The sequence below is a fragment of the Haliotis rubra genome, unplaced genomic scaffold (assembly GCF_003918875.1).
Source record: "Haliotis rubra isolate DU_JTF1 unplaced genomic scaffold, ASM391887v1 Scf136, whole genome shotgun sequence".
Lineage (NCBI taxonomy): Eukaryota > Metazoa > Mollusca > Gastropoda > Lepetellida > Haliotidae > Haliotis > Haliotis rubra.
This window is the reverse complement of record NW_025765292.1, coordinates 673,148-689,512: the sequence shown is the minus strand read 5'-3', so window position 1 is coordinate 689,512 and position 16,365 is coordinate 673,148. Positions and strand designations below refer to the sequence as shown.

The 16,365-nt window shown below is 40.0% G+C and overlaps 1 protein-coding gene across 2 annotated transcripts in view; it reads right to left on the bottom strand.

The window, feature by feature from the left end:
* The window catches only part of LOC124268062, a 133,663-nt gene extending 117,757 nt beyond the window's left edge, over positions 1-15,906 (bottom strand). For both annotated transcript variants that reach the window (XM_046703072.1, XM_046703075.1), the window contains exon 1: positions 15,789-15,906. The gene's annotated coding sequence lies outside the window, so the exon portion shown is untranslated. The remainder of the gene's footprint in view (positions 1-15,788) is intronic.
* Positions 15,907-16,365: the final 459 nt, after the last annotated feature.

Here is a 16,365-nt window from a genome sequence, read left to right as displayed (position 1 = left end):
AAAACATGTTTGGAAGAATAATCTGATAAAAAAGCGTCCGTCATTTGTAGGTACTTCCGGCGGTCTCGGTTTCCTCATCAAAACAGTATTCTTGAATTAAACTGGAACCGTGTAAGCTTTTTCCTGAAGAGAGTGCATTGTTGGCAAGAACTTTGAGATCTGTTTCTTCTCCCTGCAACCATCTGCCCCCTACCCAGAACTGATTCCTCAACAGCTAAATTTCTCAGACAAAATTTAGACAGGTCAAGTGAAGGACCAATAAAAGTGCCATGCAAATAGTAACTTGAAATTCGCTTACCGTCAGCACGAGTAATAACACATCAAGAAAATAAACCTAGAATGTATTTTTCAAGATTTTCTCGTACTTCCCGAAATGATAAGCGAATGGCAAACAACAGGACACAACTTGCCATTGTCAATGACAATCTGACAGGTCTGCGATACAGGGATGAGATCATTGGGCCTCATGTGCAGCCGTTCATTCAAGGACAGAGGTGTAACTTCACGCTTCCGCAAGATAATGCCTGTCCACGTGTCGCTGTGTTGTAACAGATTTCCTGAGACAGCAGAACATTCCGGTACTCCTCTGGCCAGCTCTTCCTCCGGACCTGGGCCCTTATTATCGAAACGTTCGTAGCCCTAAGAATTCTTAAATTAGCCAATGTATTAAGAATGGGCTTAAGAAGTTCGTAGGGCTACGAACGTTTCGAGAATAGCTAACCTGTCCCTTAACGAGCACGCTTGGGATGAAATGGAGCGACGTTTACGTCAAGCTCAGAATCAGCCATTGACGTTAGCTGAATTAACGTTGGTTCAGACATGGAACAACATTCCCGAAGCTTTCTTCAATCGCTTAGGGTCGTCTATGCGTCGTCGTTGTCAAGCCCACATCAACGCCAATGGTGAACACACACGATACTGAATTTGTGAACTGAGTTTTGACACCACATCTCTTCAAGGGCGGGTCACGATGCCTTGTGTCAAATCAAACAGATTTCGATATTATCCTGTCAATAGTTAAACAGTGATTAAGGAGAACATCACAAATCATGTCATTATTATTTGCATTAAAAATGGCATAACGTCAAATAAAGCACAGTTACTGTATTCCTGTAGTATACATATCTTCCACCTATAGTCATGGTTTGTGATCAGTTTGTATTCATCCTCACCAGTTCAGCAGATAGCAACGACTAGCTATAGCCAACGTAACGCTCCTGCCAGATGAGGCGCAGTGTCAGAGACAAATCATGTTATTATCGTTTGCATATCATAAAATAATGTAGTTACTTTATTCCAGTAGTATACCTTCAATAGGGTGTTTCTCCAACTTTGTCAACCCAGGCACCATATCTGTGTTCAAGTTTACGAAATGTAGAAGCGCACATGCGAAGAAACCTAAACCCTTCAAATGACGTGCAGTAAGTTATAGCATGATACATGTCATGCACGCAGAATGCTAACTGTGCAGACGATTTCAAGGACGGAGCACGTGCCTCATTCAAGACGTTGAGTTGTGTTATGTTGCTTGATTTATGGCTGTTTTCATATTTTAACCATTCATCTTGCCTTCATGATTCAACGTATTTCTTAATGTGTTCATTGATCTTGTATTTTCACAATTTAGTTCTCTATGTACCGACTGGTTCGCGAGTTAACACGTAACATATACCAGTGTTGACGATAACCGCACACATCATTACCCCACCAAACCGGTATCGTGTATACAGCTGTACACAAGAAAACAATATGGACGACAATGCAGCATACATAATGAACTGACGCTGAATCTCCTTCATAAAGGCGGTTCCGTACTCTCCGGACGGATTTCCTTCGCAAAGATGGAATATCTGCTGTTGGCAGCTGTGGTCAGTTGCCGTTAGTTGCTGTGACTAACGTTGCCGTGTGAAGTGTCAAGGGGCAGTATGACCAGGGTCCGTTATGTCACCTTCAGCATGTTGGTAACCATGCAAAAACTTGATGGTACTCTACGACACATTCAACACCCCCGGCTACAGCAAACTGCTGTCATCTTGCTTCCAATAGTGTGGCGGCAGTGTCCGTGGCTTGACTTCGCAGCTGCAATTCACGTTGGGTTATTTTGCAGAACGTCCAGTGCGTTGATACTGTGGCTCTCGTGTGGTGGTACTTTTACGCATTGTTTTTCCTTTTGGTAATGCATTTGGTCTTTACAGTTTTGATAATTCAAACAATTGCAGTATTAATGTGGTACCGAATGACATTGTAAATTATTCATACTTCACGATTCATTTAAATGACCTCTATATAAGCATATCCTGATCACGTATGCATGTTTTGAGCTAGTTAGTAGTGAGTGAGTTTAGTTTTACGCCGCACGCAGCAATATTCCAGCTATATGACGGCGGTCTGTAAATAATCGAGTCTGGACCAGACAATCCAGGGATCAATAGCATGAGCATCGATCTGCTCAATTGGGAACCGATGACCTGTGTCAACCAAGTCAGCGAATCTGACCACCCGATGCCGTTAGGCGCCTCTTACGAAAAGCATGGGTTACTGAAGATCAATTCTAACCCGGACCTTCACGGGTCGAGCTAGTTAGTAAGTGAGTTAAGCTTTTACATCGCATCGGGAATATTGTGGCCATATAAATAATTTAATTAACAAGCTAATTATATACTCACCAACATTGAAAACGCACCACTTACAAAAGTTCAGATTACTAAAAGCACGTGTAAGCAATTGATATTTTTTTCAGTGGATAATAATAGATGGACGACTGACAAAAACATCAACACAGAAAAGACGCTCATTCATTTAATTGTTCCACAGTCAGAAAGGATCAAACAAACGTGGGGTCAAATCGAAAAGTCAATATCGCGTGTGACCGCCATTTGCATTGACACATGCAGTGCAACGTCTGCTCGTCGAGTCAATAAGCGTCCGAATAGAGTTCTGGAGGATGGCATTTCACTTCTGCAGTAGTGCAGCCTCAAGTTCCCGGATGTTTCGCATCTGTTGTCGCCGCGAAAGACTTTGACCAATATCGTCCCACAAGTGCTCAATGGGGGATACATCTGGCGACAGTGCTGGCCAATGAATTACCAGGATGTGTTGCTGGGCCAGATACTGTATGGAATGTCTAGCTCTGTGTGCCCGTGCGTTGTCTTGCTGAAAAGTATGGACATCTTGGTCGTGATTGAAGGATGAAGAATCTGGTCACGGTAGTAAAGGGCATTAACTCTCCCTTGACAGACATGAAGGCAGTCCTGTGATTGTATCTTATTCCACCCCAGACCATGACACTTCCACCCACCCCCCAACGGTCTGTATGAACCACACACTCATCAGCATAACGTTCACCACGTCTACGCCAAACACGTAATCGGCCGTCAGCATTACGTAGATGAAGACGCAACTAGTCTGTGACTACCACACCATACCATTGTTGTAACCTTTGCTGAACATGCCTGTTAGCCCATTGTATACGCTCATTACGGTGTCTGTCAGTCAGAATTGGTCCAACGTAAGGACGTCGAGCATGGAGCCCTGTAGCGTGTAGACGGCGTCGCATGGTGTCAGCGCTGATGACCCCACGTCGACCTTGAACTAGTGCAGCAGTCCTGGCAGTCGGCAGCGTTCGATCACGAATATGGTCAACATCAATATGGCGATGAATATGACACGTTGTTGCCACGGTCGTGGAAGGTCACGGGTGCTGCCTGTCTGCTGATGTCGTCTATGAACCCTAACGATGGTGGAGTGGCCAAGTCCAAGTTGTCGAGCAAGATCCCTGCTGCTGGTGCCAACCTGAATCATGCCACTAATAGTGCACGTTCTCTTTCGTGAGGTGTTAACCTCGGCATCTCTGTCCTCGTTTCACAATCGTTAGTGAAGCAATGAGAAAGTTTGTTTAATGTCACAGTCTGCATGATTTCAGAATGAATTCCGCGGGGTTTTCATGGAGTGGCTGCATGTTGATGCGTTTTGGAATTAAGAGTCATACTGTGAACAGAAATTTGTTTCTAAAGCATTTAGTCAACTAGACATGCCCTTCGACTTCATGTTCGTCCTTGATAATTGTCATGCTGAAATACACCTTGATGAAAATATGGACAAATTTAGACTGGTGCGTTTTCAATGTTGGTGAGCATATCTAAGAGTCTGTCGACAAATGACAGTAAAACGGTAGGTTAAGTATCTCAGTTCATATAAGAAAAAATATACCAATTCCATATTGAACCAAGCAAATTCTCAGAATATAGCTTAGCATAAATTAAGACTTGGCAATGAACCAGGAGCAACCAAAGCTAGACCACCTTTCTGGGGGATCAAGGGGATTTACGGTGCTTCTGATTCCTACATAACTCCCCAGTGGATGTATGCACCACGCATAATTTGAGGATCATGTCAGTAATAAATATACATTTTCTATCGTCTTGAAAAACACCTGTCTCACAACACCATGGCAACACACAGGCGTGCGTTCACATACACAGAACGCAGGCAACACCTCACATTCCTGTATGTTCTGTCTGTTTCCTTGTTTCCAGCTATATGGCGGCGGTCTGTTTGGGCCAGACAATCCGGTGATCAACATCATGAGCATCGCTCTACGCAATTGGGATATGATGACATGTGTCAACCAAATCAGCGAGCCTTGCCCACCCGATACCATTAGTCTTCTTACAAGCATGGGTTGCTGAAGACCAATTCTAAACTGGATCTTCACGGGTCTATATGTCTATATGTAAATATGTACCCTACATGAATGAAATCATGTGGAATCATTAACAATGTATATACTTTTAACATGTAACTAAGTGTCAGGTGTAAAAAACAATGTTTGACCATGCATTTCTATCCAAAGAGTTTGTCTATTGTTAAATATTGCATTTTTGGTTTCCATTTCATAATATTTATGTTATTCTTATCTTGAGTTGGACGGTCATTCCATGACGTCTGAAGGTGACATTGACAGTGATATTGCTGGAATCTTGCTAAAACCCCACTCACTCACTCACGGTTCGGTTGTTCATCTTTGTTGCAGGAATATTCCAACCATATATTTGTTTGACTATAAATATTTGAGTCAAGTACTGTTACTTATTCGTCCCTCGAGTAGTTAAAGTTTCCACATCCCTTGTCCCCACTGTGGGTAACGGAACGTCGCCTAAGAAAAGCCAGAACTGATTGGTGGTATCAGCCATGTCGACAACCCTGACCACTCACTCACACAAATGATTCTCTTGTTACTAAAGGCAACAGCGTGTGTCCTACCATTTTAACCCTAGTCTCATCGAAATGTTACTAGTAAAAGCAGACAACATGCAATAATTATTACATGGTCTCTGGTAAAGGTAAACAGAATTTAACTCACAACTTAAGTCTTGACCTTTGTCGCCTGCGACCGCCACGGTTATAATGGGATCTTAACTCCCACGTCATATACTCCATGAACGCACGGTATTCACGTCAGTTCGAGGGGATTGTTGCTGTAAAGTTTCGTGAAGCACGAGCATCTGTTCTCTCACGTATGTACGCAAACACAATCGTTACCAAGGTGTTGCACGATGTTGTAATGCTGCACGTGCGTCTCGGCATATACATTTGGCATTTCCTCCTCCGGTAAACAGACCTCAAACAACCATTATCTTGTAGTATATCGGCTCTTGAGTAGTATATCGGCTCTTGAGTAGTATATCGGCTCTTGAGTAGTATATTGGCTCCATAAACCGGAATATGGTTATAGTGATTAGAAGTAAATGGGTGGCTCTGTCGTCCAACGCTCCGCAACTTGCTGTGGAGAATTACATTCCTTGGCTTTCTCAGAAACCTATGATTGTGGGGTAATAATAAAGCATGCAACCTTTTGGATAACAACTTCTTGCTTATTCCACAGTGCGACGTTTCGGTGTAGATTGTTACACCGTTTTCACTTTTAGCTTGAAAACGGTGCAAGCATCAACACCGAAACGTCGCTCTGTGCAATAAACAAAAAGCTGTTATCAATAAAGTTGTATACTTTATTATTGACTCACCATCTTCTAGAAAGCCAATCAAACAATTGTGATTGTGGTGTTTATATCCGATTCGTCCGTATTATGATTCCAGGGTTGTCAGAACAATACCTATGCTCCTGGGTTTCACTAAAGTGGTAAAAGTCGAGGACTGCATGACTGAGGGAGTTTCTCCACAACAATCTGAGACGGTGAGGGATTTATAACTATAACCACAACAATAACTGAGACGGTGTGATATATAACTGGAATACTGTAATGATATAACTGGAATACCGTAATGATATACTGTACTGTTACTGTAATGATATAACTGTTACTGTAATGATATAACTGGAATACTGCAATGATAATGAATATAACTGGAATACTGTAATGAATATAACTGGAATACTGTAATGATATAACTGTAATAATATAACTGGAATATTGTAATGATATAACTGGAATACTGTAATGCTATAACTAGAATACTGCAATGATATAACTGGAATACTGTAATGATATAACTGGATCACTGTAATGATATAACGGGAATACTGTAATGATATAACTGGAATACTGTAATGATATAACTGTTACTGTGCTGATATAACTGTAATGAAATAACGGGAATTCTGTAATGATATAACTGGAATACTGTAATGCTATAACTAGAATACTGCAATGATATAACTGGAAAACTGTAATGATATAACTGGAAAACTGTAATGCTATAACAGTTACTGTACTGATATAACTGTACTGATATAACTGGAATACTGTAATGATATAACTGGAATACTGTAATGATATAACTGTTACTGTACTGATATAACTGTAATGATATAACGGGAATACTGTAATGATATAACTGGAAAACTGTAATGCTATAACAGTAACTGTACTGATATAACTGTACTGATATAACTGGAATACTGTAATGATATAACTGGAATACTGTAATGATATAACTGTTACTGTACTGATATAACTGTAATGATATAACTGGAATACTGTAATGATATAACTGGAATACTGTAATGCTATAACTAGAATACTGTAATGATATAACTGGAATACTGTAATGCTATTACTAGAATACTGCAATGATATAACTGGAATACTGTAATGATATAACTGGAATACTGTAATGATATAACGGGAATACTGTTATGATATAACGGGAATACTGTAATGATATAACTGTTACTGTCATGATATAACTGGAATACTGTAATGATATAACTGGAATACTGTAATGCTATAACTGGAATACTGCAATGATATAACTGGAATACTGTAATGATATAACTGGAATACTGTAATGATATAACGGGAATACTGTTATGATATAACTGGAATACTGTAATGATATAACTGGAATACTGTAATGATATAACTGGAATGATATAACTGGAATACTGTAATGATATAACTGGAATACTGTAATGCTTTAACTGGAATACTGTAGTGATATAACTGGAATACTGTAATGATATAACGGGAATACTGTACTGATATAACGGGAATACTGCAATGATATAACTGGAATACTGTAATGATATAACTGGAATACTGTAATGATATAACTGGAATACTGTAATGATATAACTGTTACTGTACTGATACAACTGTACTGATATAACTGGAATACTGTAATGATATAACTGGAATACTGTAATGATATAACTGGAATACTGTAATGATATAACTGGAATACTGTAATGATATAACTGGAATACTGTAATGATATAACTGGAATACTGTAAAGGCGGCGTTACACTCACTCTTTTGGTAATCGCGTTGTTGTCGTGGGTTTTTTTAATTTCAAAACATCACGATGTAATTCACATGTTTAGTACACTTAAAAAATCTGGCAGTTGTGATTACTAATTTTAAAGAACCCCCTGATAGCTGACCCCGTCCTGTTCTCAGTAGGTTAATCGGGCCAAACTGCCATCAGTGAGTATGCTGTGGGGATTTGATGCCACAATTGTGCAGACATAGCTTTGAGCACATGGATGATCAGCAAGGGATAATCCTTGACCCCGTTGAATCTCCAATCCGTACTGATTAATGATAGAACAGGAACACACTAATCACTGCAATATTTGGTAGTTAGACATACTCAAGTCCCACTGCACTGACAACACAAATGCTGTCTGAAAAGAAGGAACAGTATTTCCCACATTTACCAACGTGACGAAATAAGTGAGTGAAGTATGGTATGAGTATCGCTTTTAGCAATATTCCAGCAATATCACGGCGGGGGACACCAGGAACGGACTTCACGCATTGTACCCATGTAGGGAATCGAACCCTGGTCTCGGCGTGACGAGCGAACGCTTGAACCACTAGGTTACCCCACCGCCCAGTGACGAAATATATGTACCATCCGAGGCCAACATGACCCACGTTTCAGTTGGCCGCCAAATTTGTATTTGTTTCGCAGGTTATGAAAGAAAAGAGCATTTGGGAGACAGGTGTGTAAATATGACCATTGTTTTCTTATATGTATTTAATTGTAAATGTTGTTTAAGACATGGGTTTAAATGCTTAGCGTGTGGGTAGATTTCCAGTGATGGAATATGGAATGTTTAGAAAGTGAATGTCATATCCACCAATAAGTGAATTGCAGAGCGCAATAGCTGACAGTACCGGTACAGGGAATATGTACCTTTCCCTCATTTTATCAACTAAACATATACACACACTAAGAAGGGTAATATAAATGAATAAAATAACGTACTTGTTGTTGGCATTGTCTCTGTGAATATTCTAGCATTATGAAACAACAAATCAGCTGTCTCAGAACATATTGAGGCCAACCCCAATCACATTCTGGGCCAGAATACACAATACTGGCAGCCAACCAGCCTGACTTCACCAAACGGAAATTAACTGAAGCCATCCACATCAAACGACACCGACCCCTGATCAGACAGACTGACAGAGCACAACGAGATATGATGATCGAAATGGCCAACATGGGGGCTTCACTACATCAGCTGGCAAGAACCTTCAACTGCAGCCAGGCCACCATTGATGAACCGCTACCAGCACACAGGCCAGACACAAGACCACCCAAGAGGCTGGGAAGACCGAGAGTCACGACAAGACCTGTACATCCGGCAGATCCCCTTCTTCTGGGCACAAACTGTACGTCGATGGCAGTGACGTGACTGGGAGAGAGTGCTCTTTACAGATGAATGTCGGTTCAGAAACGCGTTCGAGTGTTTCGACTTAGAGGAGAGCGACTGGCGCCTAACTTTGTTCAAGAAGTTCATCCGATCGATGGAGGAGGCATCATGGGTATGGGGCGGCATTTGTGGCCAGAGAATAACAAGACTGGTTATCATCCGAGGAAATCTGAATGCCCAGCGATACAGAAATGAAGTGTTGAGACCTTTTCTGGTGCCCATCATTCGACAACAGCCAAGATGAATAATTTTTCAGCACGACAACGCAAGGCCTCACACCACCGGAATTGTTCGAGAATACCTGCACAACGTTAACGTCAACGTATTGCCTTGGCCAGCGCGTTCTCCCGACCTGAACCCTAATTGAACATCTCTGGGCTTATCTTGATTGTCAGCTGAGACAGCGTGTACCACCTCCAACGAACTGACAGCAACTTAAACAGAACCTGTTGGAATAGGATTCCTGCTGACGTCATCGCCGACTGACGACGTCAATGAGGAGACGTGTGTGTGTTGGCGTGTATTTATTACGTGTTCCCCGACACCTGTCTCATTATGTGACTCCTCATGCACTTTGAATGAACTCTGATTTGTGTATTGTATATTTTGACACCTTGACTCTTTCTTAATGAATTGCGTCAAATACAAGACCAGCATTACAATGAATTTTCGGTCAAATTATTGGAAAATGATTTCTGTTTGTAAAATAATTATCATATACCTTTGTTTCTATTTTTTGGCCAAGTCAAGTCGGTGATAACTTTCTTTTGCCTGGTAGTTTATTATGTTCGGTTTAGAGACTCTCGTAAAGACATCATTGGTTAAGCTAACGTGCTTTGATAACCATGCATATCTGGTTCACCTACAGGACACAAGCCATACCATTAGGCCAGCGTAACATGAATCTATGAACGTTCGCTCACGTGATGCCAGTACCTGACAATTTCAACAGAATTTTACAGTTTCATGAATGTTTTGCATTTCTTCTGTTTCAAAGGTTTAACTAAAAATTTGATACGAGGATAACTATGATTTCCGGTTGCTGTACATGTATTCTGTTTTACCACAGGTTATATTTGGAATTACACTTTCTCAGCAAAGTACCGATTCTAGTACTATGCAATCTGAGATTCGAACCCACACTCTCTATTCTACTGCAATCGTGATGGGTTACTGAAGATCAATTCTAACCCGGATCTTCACGGGTGTTCGGCTCAAGAAGAATTTTACAGATGTCATATCCATCAATAGGACCCATCTTAACAGGAGTCCTCTCTATCTCATCTAAATTAATATTCTTATCTCTCAAGTTCTCCAAATATCCCTTTCCTTCTTTCTCTTTTTCTTCTCTTTACATTTTCGCATTACTAACTTGTAATGAATGCATCTATTTTCAGAACATATTCTATCTGTGTCGATTCCAGTGGTTGATATGATGAGCGACTACATTGTCGTACATTGGTATTTGTAAACTGACATGCATTCACGCCGCCATTTAATTCTGTTCACACACAATAAACATCTGGGTACTTGACACCTTGTCAACTATCGTAAATTAAATTTCTTTTGATACACACATAAGTTCCCAAGCATGTCTACTGTGGCAAATCTAGATTTCTTCAGTTTGACATTGTTTTTGACATATAATTTACAAAATGTAATTTCATCTCAGAGACTAAACTGCCCTTGCACTGGTAAGACTCTAAATGCCTGTTCCCCTGAGAGGGTAGTCCCATTTCATTCAAAGCATTTTTCATCCTCCGTGATCTTAATCTAGAATCTTATTTTAATGTATGATTAATTTGCAAACAAATCACCAACATCTGAAGGAATGATGAAAAAAACAAGTTGGGTCCATACAGGTAGCGAAAGTACTGTACGTCTTCAAGGTCCCTAGTATTGTGATATACGTCCAGTTGTGGCTGATCCCCAGCACATTTCTATACTCTATTGTTCTCTATAAACAAAGTTTGATTAATGAGTATTATTACAAATATCCATCTTTAGTAGATTATAAGAAGCTGGTGTGTAATGGGATTATTAAGATCATTAAGAATTTGTCATGCTTTTTAAAGACATTATTTGAAATATTGTTGTAAATATTATGTTTGTTTTATGTAACTCATGTACTTTGAGGGAATAAAGATTGCTTGATATCTTTTTTAGTAGCATGCTTTTCTTTAATCAAAATCTGTGATATTCTAGTAGTTGTACTGTCCACTGACGACAGGTTTTTATGTTCGAAGTTTAAGGTTAAAAGTGAAATCTATCTATCCGTGTTAAACATTCAGATTACTTCAGCATGCCCAATGCCATCTGGATGCTGAAGATTTGAACAAAGGACGTATGGGCGTTGCGTAAACACCCCTACACATTTACTTCTTATTTGAAACCCAGGAGCTTTATGTAAACTGAGATTTGGCCTATTTCCTAGTCTTTTCTTGATTATCATATTTGAGTATGCGAGTTCATATATTTCGTAAACATCAGACATAGGAGTTGTCCATAAGATCTAGGGTAATGTTTGTGTCTCCTTTCTTGTTCAAGAGGCTGAACCGTTATGAATAGGGTTGCCACAATAGTCTCAGTTAGCACTGCAATCTCATTTTCTAATATGATTATGAGCTCGCCAGGCCTCTCTCAATAGAAAACGTTTCCCTATTAGATAATCATATAGCGTGACTCTAGTGTACGTTAAAGTAAAAAAAATATGTTTATGCTACATGGTTGGCTGGACGTTATAATAAAGCAATGAAAATGAAAAATTAACATGAAAGTGCTCATTGACTATAATTATAATAACATTATCCCTAATGTTCAGCAGTTACATAATCATAATTGATATTTGCTAGACTGCACGCTTTCATAGCTCTCAGGAATGAATCACTGACAAACAGTGATGACACAGGCGCTTGAGGAAAGTCAAGGTCACCCAGGCCCAGCTGTTGGGCACGCAACAAACTGATGCAAGGACAAGCCAGTACACAAATGTACCCGAAAACATGGCCACTCTGTACAACTCACAAAGGAGAAATTGCATGGGAAAATATGTTTGTAACTGTTTAGACATCAGGCCAAGGGTAAAAGCGTTTATTGCAAGTTACAAAAGCTCCCGATAAACAGAACTAACTTACTGTCTGTAACGAGTTATAAGGCCGTGTTACTTGCATTATGCCCCAGGGCAGTTGGTATCAGGTTACACTGTACAGACACGGTCAATATTATTAAGCATGTCCAATATATTTCAAACGTCTAGACGTCAAGAGATATGCGGTATGACAAACAAACATTCCCAAAGCCATTTCGTCATGTTTGGAATATGTGTAAATAACCATGTCATTTGCATCCAGTGTGCGAAATATAGTTTCCAACTTTTGCTAGCCAGTCGGGTTTAGCTGTGCCTGAAAATTACCAGCCCACAAAATAATTCACTAGCCCATAATTTGAATGTAGAAGCTGTCACCTGATTATATCCTGTAATGTAAGGAAAGTTATCATTAAGTGGGTGGTTACCAAGATTCTTCCACAATGTACAAACGTGAATTGCCTATTCTTACAAAATGGAACCTGTTTTGTATTGACTGAAACCGTTGGATAAGCGTTTTTTCATATTTGTTTGTGGGTGAAATAAAACAGTATTTTCATTCAAAATTGTGTGTCATGAATTAGAGTTCAGTTGAAATTTGAAATCACGCGTATGCCACATCATATCTGTCAAATGAATTATTTAGTGTAAAATTGTATTATTTATTGTATTGTAGGATGTGACCGTTGATGAGATTGACGAGGCTCTGAAGACAAAAGCCTCAGAGGGTCCAAAAATCGTCGCTTTCGTCAGGGGTGATGCTCTGGCCGGCCTCCACATCGCTGCCGACACCGTGTCATGCTAGGTGAGTGTCGAGGTGGCATCATGGCCCCGGTATTGAAACTGATGGCGATGTACTACATTTTCAATTTAAGCTATTCCAGAGCATACACGATGGTTTTGTAGGTTCAGAGTAATCGGGGACGTTATCTCATCCTTGTCCGACCCTGAGATATAGGGACTCTTTTCTCAGCGTTTTCTTCAATGATGCAACTTTAACTGCATATGTTATAAGATGTGCACGAATGTGTTGCTGTATTTAAAGTTAGATTCTTCTCCTACACTCTATTTAGCCGTCCGCGGTCTAACAAAACGATAATAACACGGTTTAGTAGTCAGTATAGATGTCAATAAAGTTTTGAATCATTCCATTTTGTTGTGGTTTTTATTCGTTCATGTTTGGCGGATGGAAGTGTGAGAACACTAGTGTTCTGAAATAAGGCTCAGAACACTCAAAGGGCGTTCTAAATCTGTTACAGCGTCCAAGGCCTCCGGGGTGTTCTGAAATGAGCACATATAGAACACACAAAGAGTGTTCTGAAGAGTGGGAACACTACTGTTCTGACGGCAGAACACATAGTGTCTAAATCAGAACACTCCGACTGCGTTACAGGAAGGGTGTTCTCATAGTGTTCAGAACTAGAACACTTAGGTTTAGAGTGCAGGTGTTTGTGAAACTCGTTATTACACATAATCAGTATTGGATATATTTCGTAGATAGAAAATAAATTTAGAAGGAAATGGTTTGGAAACGCAACATGTCTACATATGTATAGTTCTTAGTTATGCATGTCACTCTCCTATTGTCTTTTCTGTTTAAATATTCGACTGACTCTTGCCGCGGATGTGAAAAAATAAATTTGCCCGCTGTTATCAGTATTTTATACCCGGGTGCGTGCACTCGTGCGTACGCGAATCGGGCAAAAACTGGGTCGTAAGCATATTATTTTTAGGCAGCATTAATCATATTTCTGGAAGAATATTAATTTAAACTCTCTTTAAACACATCCGTCAAATTTGAATTCAGAATAAGGAGGGAAAAGTCACATGCCAAACCTCATACCCCCAAATCTGTATATAGAGTTATGCATTGATATTTTTCCAGATCTCTAGATGGGCTGCGTATTTGCTCAGGTTGTGCAAACTGTTCATTTCAAAACAAACATAAATCGTGTAACTTTAACGTACTGATAGGAAACTGTATAACCGAAAAGTAGAACAACACTAAGGTGCTAAAGTACCTATTATTTATTCAGTTTTTAGCAGGTTGCAAAACACAAATATTTCTACAGATCTTTTCTTATTGAATACAGTATTCATGTATTCCAGAGCTTTACTGCATTGAACAATACACGGATATGAAACTCCTGCTTGTGATTTGTCGGCGATTATAAAACAATAATCGGGAAAAAAAACAATAATATACTGCTTTAAAACTTCCAACCCCAATCTGAATGGCTACATTCAGACAAACGCTTAACGGCTCAAACTCTGTTCTCAAGCCATTTTTCCTACTCACATTTGTCTAAAAACTGACAACGGGTTGAAGGGAAGTGGAGAAACCGATGACCTAATGGAAATCTGTCCACTTGCATAAAATGTTTTTGCTCAGCCAGGCCCCTCATCGGTAGAAGTTTGAGAAGGTTATATGAGCCTTGATGTCAAAGGCTTCAGCATTTGTGAAAATAAAACAATATGAAACCAGTATTTAACACAGTGGAAAATTCTGCGATTATCTTGGTTTAGCTCAGGTAATATAACCTATAAAACTGTTCAAACGCATACCCTTGATATTCAGAATATATTAGTTTCTAAGGAGTGAAAATTGATAAATTTACATATGTTTCCCTACCTTAGAAGTATTCATGTTTCCAACCCTAGTAATCTTAGAAAAGATTAGGAAATCTCAGCACGAATTACAAGGAGTTTATTGGAAATACTCTAGGACCAACCATTTACTGGTATCAGCTTCTGAATTCACGCTTGGAAATGTCTGCAAATCCGGTCGTAGCATACATGCAAAAGTTGATTTTGCATACGTCAATATACGATGATCATATGATGCAAAGGCGCAGTTTCATATATAATAAGCATCCGAAGTTGGAAAATACAGGAAACATACGCGAATCCGGTCATAGGATGTACTTCCTTTACTGTATTTACGTTTATTTCAATGGTGTACTATCCGGCTTTTGGTCCCGTGAAAACTAGAGACGTCATGGGTTGTAATTTGACAACTCACAACGAGTGAATATAGGTAAACGCCACAGTTTGTAACAGTATCAATCAGTTTGTAACAGTATCAATCAGTTTGTAACAGTACCAATCGACGACGGCCTATGACTGATTGAGCCCGGACCAGACAGATCCATCGACACAAAACTCCATCAACGATCCATGTCACCATGATACCACACAACCAGCAACATCACAGGGCGTGCGTGGTCACCGTGTATGTCTCTAACGACATGCGCCGTGTTACTGGGAACCTATTCTTCTCTGGAATCCCGTGGGTCTGCCCTCGAATGTATATAAGGGATTACATGGCAGATAATCCTCACTACGGCTGCATTACCTCCACACCCAGGGGACAGTGTGCACGACACACGACGATTATAGATTGTACGGCGGTCCGACTTTTTCCATAGTGATCGTACCGAACAATAGCGAATAACACCCACTAAGGTGTTTAAACGTTGTTGCTCTGATGATATTCACGAGTAAAACAACCATACTCACCAGTCTCGTCTTTATGGACGTGCAGTACCTTCGTCCGAGCACAACCATACAACGAACAGAGATGATCCGAATGTTACGTCTGGCTGTCTGGTCATGTGTCGCTAAACACCATGGGTACGCCGCGATACATACTCTGCATGATGCCAAGTCTAATTTCTTCAACAGTTTTGTCCCCATCATTGTCCAAATTCAACTGTAATTTGTTCACGTGATCTTTATAAAACACCACGTAAACATCATGTGAGAAAAATAAATTTCAAGAGCCCGAGAAGGTTTACGTGTGTTTCTGATGAGGGCAGTAGAAGTCTTCACGCTGTACAGGAGTCCATGACACAGCACAGGTGAACGTCTCTTCTATACAAGAGCTGATTTTGTAGATCAGTTTCAAATTGTTTAATGTCATAATTATCTTAGCTCCGAGAGGTGTTTGACGTTTAATCCTATCTCGAATTGCTGTAGAATACAGTTAAGGCTGGTCAGTCACCATTAGGAACGACGGGGTTTGTGTCGTTTTAGCAAAATCCCATGCATATGACGGTGTTGAATCCCATGCATGAACCTTTACACTCGTGTCCAT